Here is a 9,671-nt window from a genome sequence, read left to right as displayed (position 1 = left end):
CCCCCCCCTTTCCGAGTGCCTGCTGGCAGGGAGCTGACCTTGAGGAGGGCTGCTCTGACGAATATGGATGGTCACGTCTGTTCTGCTCTCAAACTTTTTTAATTCTTCACTAGCTGCTAACTTTCTTTAATTGAAGCACACAACGTTATGTGCATACAATTACCAATCAGGCTCCATTTCACAGCCAGTCAGATCCTTGGCTGTACCGGCGAGCCTGGCCGACTCAGAGAGGAGCCTGGGTAGGCAGCTGAGCGCGGAGCATCTGTTAAGGCCGACAGATGTCAGAAATGGGAAATTCTGGTGTGCTTCACACTTCATTTATGTACAATATCATTTAGTTTCTGTCGTTTTGACAAACACTCTGGACACTACCAGACAGAGAAAGGGAACCTTTTTTCAGATGCCACAAATGCCTTACGTCTTCAAGAGAATATATTACGTTATATTTTGATTGTAAAAAAAAAAAGTGTCTGTAGCTTTTGTTCTATAATGTTGTCTCATGCACTTTCCATCGTCCCGGTGCCTTCCCCCCCGCCTGTCCCCTACACCCTCGGCCCTTCGCGCTGAGTCTTTATGCTTGTAGATTCGCGCTCACTTCCTTGTGTGTTTGTCTATTATCAGAAGCGGGGGACATTTTGACACCTATTGATTGGTAAATGTCGCTGAGTCTTTGTTAGGCGAAAATCGAACTGTAATTTCACTGTGCAAAGTAGCAGTCCAGCACTGTCAGCTTTCTATGCGCTGTAACGTAAGGGCTCATTAGTCCCGGCCAATCGGCAGCGCATGACGGATTGCATCCCGGACGAGTGGACGCACTTTCCACCTTGACCCGCTCCGCCTCAGGCTTTCATTCTCAATATACCGCCGCATGTCTGTCCGTGTCAGCAGTTTGTTTTTAACGCTTGTGTTGTCTTCCCATTGACCATGCAACATTTAGTTTTTCTGGGTCAAGATGAAGTGAAAACCTTTAGACATTGTTGTCACTTTTTCTAAAATGCTTTGTAGATTTTCTTTGGGACATTTTGGTTGTTGTTATGACGAAGTTTTTAAAGCTTTCTCTGACATTTATTGTCACTTTTGGACATTTTTGTAACTTTTCCTGAGGTTCTTTCTCACTTTCTACAATGTCTTTGTCAATTTTTTCTGCATTTTTGGGATGTTTTTGTCGTTTTTTCCCCCCCTATATTTCTGTCGCTTTTTTCTCTAAAAACTTTTGATTTTCTTAAAATGCTAAAATATTAAATAAAACAACCAAATACAATGAAAATAGTGAAGTTATTTAACTTGTGAAGAACATCATAACGAACCATCCACGTTATGTTTTTTTTTTACAATTTGGTTGAAGGAATCCCCAAATTTTTGATTTAGAAACTTTTTGAAAATGAAAAATAAAAGGAGGGTTAATGTGATTGATTCTGTTGTCCTAAATTCAAAATTGAAAGCGGTGTCACCTATAATATGTGGGGAACGTTTGACAACAACATGACTTCCCCGTGCTGTAGCACTAACTGCACTACGATGCACTGTGAGCTGTACCCCCACCCAAGGGAAATGCAGCTGTCTCAACAGCCTATTGAAATAACTCCGCTTAGCCTTTATTCTTGAACGACAATAAACATAAGTCTGACTGTCTGATGTTTCTTCTGGTTTTAATGTCTAATGTTTGTGTCTTAAATCTCTAAATAAACATGCAGTTTGTTTTTATATTGAATGTTGAAGTTGACAGTTGTATTTTTACTTTAGGAACAATTCCTGCATTATGTCTGTCACAAAACACTACAAACACCTGAAAACTATCACACTAATTAAAAAAAAAAAAAAAAATATGCAGGCATGGGATGATGGATGAAGACAGGAGAGATGAAATTCTGTTAAGAGGTGATTGAGGAAGAGGAAGAATTGTAGTCTTCCTTCATCAAAATGCAAAGCAGTGACCTAATCTAAATAGGACTGGGAATAGTAGTTTTGGAAACAACGGCGTGTGATGGAGCGTTGCTTCTCCACAGATGCATTTAAATGCACACGAGTTTCATTTCTACGGATCCAGACAAGCCAGAACCCACTTTCATCAATTTGCGGCCTTAATCAGAAAGCCTTTTGTCTCTCTGCTTTCTCAATTTTTTTCTCTCACCTTCTCAGAATCGCACCATGTGGCTTACGCTGGCTTAACACCTGCTTTATCAAGCCCAGAATGCTTTCTCAGCATGGCAGAGCCCTCCGCATTGAGATATTGACTCAAAGAAACTCATTTAGTTGTTGGTCATTGCTATCTGGGTGGCAACACACCTGGGTTTGCATTCCTTTTTACAGAAATAATGGGGCTTAATGATTTCCCACATGGGGCATTGATCTTCTGCATTCACTAATCCGCTGCTGACTGAACAAGCACCAGAGCACTGTTACAGATTCTTTGTGTGTGTTTTTAGTGTTTCTGCTGTTAAATTGATTGAAGTTAGCTGAGGAGAGGCATAGCCAGATACAGTCTCCCTGAGCTTTTGAATGGAGGCTGGTTTCAGATAATAATACCATGATCACTGATGAATCACTATGCACCTCCGTCCAACCTGATCAGACAAATAATAACAAACCTGAGGGCAGACAGGGTGCCTGTTTTCTGGAGAGGAAATGGAGAGGAGAAGATTGTCTGATTTAATTTAGCCATGGAGACCACAAGGTTCCCTTTTTTCCACACCCAATTACACCTGCTCTTCCAGGCTCACTTCACTGAGCATGTTCACACAGAGGCACCAACACGCAAATAAACACAAGCACCGCCGTAGGACCTGCACTGTACCGATGAACAAAAAGAAACTATTTGTGTATTTGTATTGACATAAATTAATTGCCTCATGGGTTGTGAGATTGAATAAGCTACGTGACGTGCTTGCCAGTGGTGATACAGCTTTGATTGCTGTCTTTAATAGAGCCTATTTCTCACTGCCATTTTTTTGTTTTTTAAAGATAGTGTGGTCTTACAGTAATGGAGCAGCTCCACCAGCCACCACCTGCCATGACTTAATGATTCTGTTTATTAGCATGCAAGAAGTGGAAGAGCAATAGGAAATGTCTCTAATAACACACGGCACATTGCCCTGAGATGTATGTGTGTGCCCACTGCATGTGTGCACGTTTTAAGTATTTGTAAGGATGTGCATTAGCCTGAGACCCACACCTCTTGTACCAAAAGAGATTGTGTCCCCCCCCCAAACACACAAAAAAGGAAATAGGCGGTCAGGGGATAATAAGCCGGATTTTTACATTTTCCACTGTTTGCTTTTGGTTCAACCACCCACTGAACCAAGAGATGACTATTGCTATACATGACACCACTCATGGTTAGGGGGAGGGGGGGGGGGGGAATCGATACAGCATAGTATTGCGATATTTTGAGTGGCAATTGCACTGCATTGATACACATGCGCCAAGTATCGATCTTTTATTATACATGTGTTGGTATGATTGTCTGCTTCACAATCCCGTTTTTCAGCAATAACATTGAAGTGATATGAACAAACAGAAATGTGTCTTTTTTTAGATAAAACAGATGTTGACAAAGTTTCCTTTTGGGAACATCATTTGAAATCGGGAAAAATCTGAATTTGGAAAAAATGTTACGAATTGCGATGTATCGCTGAAAGTTGCAATATGTTTAAAATTGCAATAATATCGTATCGTGGCATAAGTATCGTGATGATATCGTATTGGGAGGCTTCTGGTGATTCCCACCCCTACTCATGGTGTTGTAAAAGCCTGTTGTGTTTAACATTTGCATCCCTAATACTATGCATTTTTGGTACAAAGTGGGAGGTGGAGAACAGACAGAATTGTCATACAGTCTAAAGAACGTGACGCACATAATATGCTCATAACTAAATAAGTGACATTTCATCATGCAGGGAAGTACTCTCTGTGTTTTTTGCTTGTAACTCTCACTTACACATCCAGCTTGTCTTCATTTAATGTAATGTGTTCAACAAATGGCTGAAGCCCCTCTGAGAAATGCTAACGGGGAATAAATCAATCTCTTCCCAGTCGTTGATTTTTTGGCTCACATGAGATCCAGCCTGCAAGAAGGTGACGCAGATTGTGGACCATTCCCAGACCGACTGGCAACAAGCATCTGTCAGACCTGGCAGGTATAGACAGATGTCTGGCAGCCATAGCTCATGAACAATGACTGGGTGAAGACGAGATGGCCAGGGAATCCATCTCTCCTCTCGACAGCTCCCATCGCTCTTACATTCCCGAGTCAGTAAAGACACCGCGGGGCTTCTGTCTCTAACCTTTGTGCAATCTCTACCTGTATGAGCGTCCTCCTTGGACAAGTGAATGAATGGTAGAGTAGGAAGGAAAATGAGGGATATTGTGATCAAAAGAGCAGCAGATGAGCAGGCTCATGCCAGGGTTTAGAATGAGGATTAGAGTTTAGAATTAAGCTCGCAATGGGGAGACATGATACTGGTCACAAGGTGGTAACGATGGAGATCAGGATGGCGCTGACGCAGTGGAAAGGAGGTATGCTTGGTTTCTTCCAGCTGATAATGGAACGGGCCTCTGAATAAAATAAACATCCCGCCTAGATAACACCTACGGCTGTTCCTTCTGGGAGCTGTAACACATTTTACTCTCTTTGTCACAGCTGTGATGAATCATCCTCACCAGGATGAATGTAGAATGTGGAAAAGTAGGAGGCAAAATATAGCAATTGCAGCCTCAGTCTCCAAAATCTACCAAAAAAGGTACGTGGAAGAGGAAATAATACATGTCTATATTGTAATACCAAAACAAAATATTACATTTTTGGTTTGACACAAATATGTCTGCATGCGTGTGACGTCTAAAACAATATTTTGTGGGTTTAGGATGTTACTTTCCGCAGAGTTTGACACCCGCCTACACACTAACTGTTCACAAAAAACAGTTTTTCTCCTCCATCTCTTCCTCACTCGCCCATCCTTGCTCATGCCTCTCATCATGCATGCTGTGTACACAGTCAGTCCCTTTCTGGTTGCCCAGGCTCCTCCGGAGCTTGTTAATTGCATTAGTGACACAGGTCTGTGTGTGAAGCAGCAGCAGTAATTGCTCTGGCCTGGCCCGGGGTGAGGAAGGGTAGAACCGTCTGGCCTCCAGGTCTGCCCCAAGGCTGCAAGATTAGATACACGCCTCCATGTTTGATGAGATGGTAGCATAAGCAGTTTTATCAGGGACAGAGTCTAACATCAAACTTGTACTGCTGTCCTCATTGGGTTTAACTAATTATACTACAGATGATGTACAGTGTAAATATGGCATGCCTGATATTTATTTTATTTTGCTGTTTAGCTCACCAGTAGTTGGAAAACAGTTTGCAGAAAACTGTGATGACCTTTAGATTACAGCGGGGTCACCGTGTTATCTATTCAGTGTATTTGTAAGACAGGGAGCTCAAATGCCATCACTTTGCATAATTTGTAAGCCGAGAGTGGCAGACTTAAACACCTGCTGTTGAACAAATAGCTTTCTCTTAGTTAGTAGCTTAGTGTCTGTGTCATTCATCTCACTGTTCTGGAAAAAAACGGAAGATAGTACCATGGAAATTATCTGAAAGAGATCAAAGGCAGCACTTGGATAGAATCCAGCGGAATCGGTTAATCATTCATAGCCTATATAAAACACGTAAAATGATGCGGTTTGATGTAATAAAAGGAAGGCTTGGCACCATCTTGGTGAGATTTAGGGAGGAGTTGACATTTTTGTTTCAGGAGTTGTCAAGTTGGGTCTCTGGCACAATTCCCCTCACTTTCAAGGTCAGTGGAGAAGGGAGGCAATCCTAAATACGACCAATGAAGGCTCAAGCATTTAATCCAATTAACAGGCCAAAACCTGGCAAGTTGGCTAAGTGGAGTCAAGTAGGTCCTGGCTTCAAACCCCAGCTGGGGGGGGGGGGGGGGGGGGGGGGGGGGGGTATCTGCAAACTAGTCTTTCCTGATTGAAATGTGGCTCAGCGTAAATTCCTTCAGGAAGACCTACTTCTTAATCAACACTCTCTTCCTAAATCGAATCAGCTCTTGGAGGCTTCCTGCTAAACCAATCAGAATCATACATGTATTTTAAGGGCCAATCACAGAGTCACAACCCTACCTTAACCTTGTTTCTCAGCTGTCGTTTCGGGCTCCTTCGTCAACACGACCGGTGACTGGATTCCATCGGGGGTTTATGATGGTTCTCTACCCCTCTATATGTACTATTAGTACAACAAGGCTGTCTAATCTCCAAAGATTTTATACATTTTATCATGCTGTACAACAAACCTTTTTACATGCCTCTCCTGTAATGTATTGCCAATGCACACATTACCCTTGACTTACAGACCGGCCTTGGACCTTGACTTAGTTCTTTAGGGCTGCAACACAGCTGCCCACTGTGGCTATATGGGTCAAATACAGAGGACAAAATTCCTCAGTGTGAAATGAAGTTAAACATAACACGTCTTTTCAACGTCAAGGTTGTATGAATTGCTGCTAAGACTAGTTGTTGAGTAGAGTAGTTTTTTGTAGTCGTAGAAGTGGGCCCAAAGATGGTCATAAAAAATACATTTTGGTAAGCGTTGTAGGAAGATATGGTTTTTGGAGTATAATTCTCTATCTCAACCATTTCTATTTCACCCCCCCAGAAGTTTACCCCCCCCCCCCCCTCTCAATCTCTGCTATGCATCATGGGGAGCACATTCATTCACTTGCATGGGGCCTGCTCCCTGCCAGGTGCTGGGCTTAAAGTTGTTCTGTACTATTGTGTCAAATCAAGAAGTCAGAGACAAGGTCCATGGCCTTGTGACATGATGGGGTCATTGGACGGGTCCTCTGCAGTCTGTACCGCGAGTGGAGAGTGGAGCGTGTCTGGAGAGAAATATATACATTGTAACCCTTTTTTTTACAAAATCTGATGAATCCCTGTAGTGAGTCACTTTAATGTGGGGTACATGATTAAAACAGATCCAATAAAAACAGAATACTGACTTTACAGATGTGCCTCACAACGGCTGTTTTTCACAAGATTTCTTTGTTGGAAGCAATGAGATTCTCAATTAATTCACGGTTCAGATGGGAAATGGAAGAACTATAAAGAAAATATAGACACAGGAATGACAGTCAGTTCCAATTTGTACAGTAAACGTGATTTTGTCCATTTAGTTCTTTAAGTTGGATGTACATGTTGTACCATTGTCCATCCTTGTACTTCCCGCCTATACACATTTGTTTTCAGCAGACACCCTGTGGTGACTGCTAAATCAAGACGACAAGCGGCTTAAATATCAGGTCCTAATTGGATTAAGTGATGATAAGACATTAATGAAACATGCACTGCTTTGTATTTTCAAAAAACGTCTGTGAACTAAAATCCCCTCTCAACCGGAAGTTTTTCAAAACTAATAATAAATGAAAAATTCCAACATGAATTTATTTTGAAAATGTTTGTCTTCATCTCATCAGAGTCACTAACACCTCTCAGTTTCCTGTTGATATGTCTGTCACCTCTTTGGTGCTGCTGCACTTGTACTCCGAGGCAGCTACACATGCAGTGTAGAAGCAACACTTGCAGTTATGGCAGATGTGCTAATGACCTCTGTTGAGCAGGGGGGGAAGTAACTTTCTATCTGTGCAGAATCACAAACACTTCCTCTGCATTGAAATCCAGACATTGCTCTTGATACTGCTGCTAAGGGACTGCAATCAATACACTATAACATTAGATAGCAGTTCTGGATGACCAGTACTGCAGCCCACTAACTCCCCATAGACATCTGTTCTCTACATTTTTAAAGGTCTACGCCACAAGAGAAGAAATTTAAGAAGAAATTGATGGATTTCTCCTAAACTGGAGCAGCACATGTGATTTACGTTCTCCTTTTTAAGGGAGAGAATAAAGGTGTGGTCTCGAGGGGTGATATTATTCTGTAGAAAAAGACAGAGGGCAGAGAGAAGCATAATAAATCGTGTGTCAACCGCTGTTTGAAAAGCATTAAAAGCAGAGAAATAAACTAGGCCTGAGGTAGGTTATGTTGCATTGCAGAATCAGTTTTATTCCATTTCCAGCTCAGCAGCCACGTTGCTTTAGGTTGCAGAGGAGTCTGTTCAATCATCCTTTTAGCATTTTTGATGCATCCTTTATTTGTGGTAGAGGGAATTGGACATGGGGCTTATGACAAAGGGCAGACAATGTGGAGATGGAGCAGAATCAAAAGTAATTCTATCCTCCAAACTGATTGCAGTGAACTGTCACATCAAGGCTGCTGAGAAACAAGGGTGGGAAGTGAGCTTTGCTTTCAAGGCTAAAAAGACGCTGCAGTTGAAATCAAATTATGCAGAATACACGCAGGATTAAATGAAATGTGTTTGGGTTTTTCACTCATGTCGACCAACACCACAGGAGCGTTTCTTCGATTTCATTGTCTCTCCGAAACAGGGTGACATCCATTAGTGTTGGCAGGCAGGGGATTGAGGTGAATGTTTTCCAATTTTAACCATCGCTCTGAGTGCCCGGTAGTGTCTCGCAGGGTACAGGAGGACTGTGAAGTGGTCGCTGGAGCCGTCCCAAGGCAGCTTGGACTGTTTTAGCATGGCCTTGCAATCTCTACCTGTGGGTGGAATACTAAAAGTGCATCTGTGTGCTCGTATAATTTCACATATTTGCAGAGACAACTCTTTTCCCTCTTTCGATCTGCTTTGTGCTTCCTCTCTCATGTGCACACACACACACACACACACTATATCCCCTGAGAGCACTGCTTCTTCAAAGGTCAGTCTCTGAAAATGTGTGTAATCACTTCAAAGGTGGCCACTCTATCCCCATTACCATGGGCCTGCTTGGCAGATAATGGGCAAAGATGATGGCAACAATTTGCATGCAAACACACTCACTTCTGAGAGCCCTACATGATAACTCAGAGGAAAATCAGCTTGTTTCAGAGTGGAAGTATCTGTTTATACACACTGCACTTGAGTCATCGTTGCACTGAATCCTCATGAAAAAGCTTTGTGTTTGACTGAGTGGAGTAATGAGTGGATATAGTAAAACTTTCTTCTCTCCCTCATATTTAACATCTACTTTCTGACTTCTGTGGTCGCTTTGAGATGTGTTAAAGCCTCTTGTTGCCGTAGCCAATCAGAATGCTCATTTAAGCCTATGCACCTCTTACCGCACCCAAGGCCACAACTTGAGTAACAGAGTTTGACTTTAACCATGAAATATGGGTAGCCATTAAGATAATGATAATAAAATGGCCTTTTGACTAAACGAGCATCCAGTCATGTTAATTGTTCTTATGAGGAAAGGTCAGGCTCAGCATGTGTCTAAGCCCAGGCGCCACCAGCACTGGTATTTAATGAGACTTTCTCAATTAAATTATCCACAGGGAAACAAAGACGGAAGCCAGCGCTTTCTGCTCCCAACTGACATTTACAGAGCATGCCGGGTCTTAAAGGCCCTTCAGCAATAGAAGGCAGTTTGTCGCCCCATCAAATGTTATGGAGGATGGATTGCTTTTCATCTTGTTCTCCGGAAAAAAAGCCCCATCGCAAACGCATAAATAATCATTATAAGTGCGTGTAGTTAAGCTGTTGCACACAACGTGCACCAACGCTCCCCCATCTCCCTGCACGCTGGATTTGGCCTTCCCTTGCCGACGTGCTGAG

Source organism: Etheostoma cragini, chromosome 8, assembly GCF_013103735.1.
Source record: "Etheostoma cragini isolate CJK2018 chromosome 8, CSU_Ecrag_1.0, whole genome shotgun sequence".
Classification (NCBI taxonomy): Eukaryota; Metazoa; Chordata; class Actinopteri; order Perciformes; family Percidae; genus Etheostoma; species Etheostoma cragini.
This window is presented reverse-complemented; position numbering follows the sequence as displayed.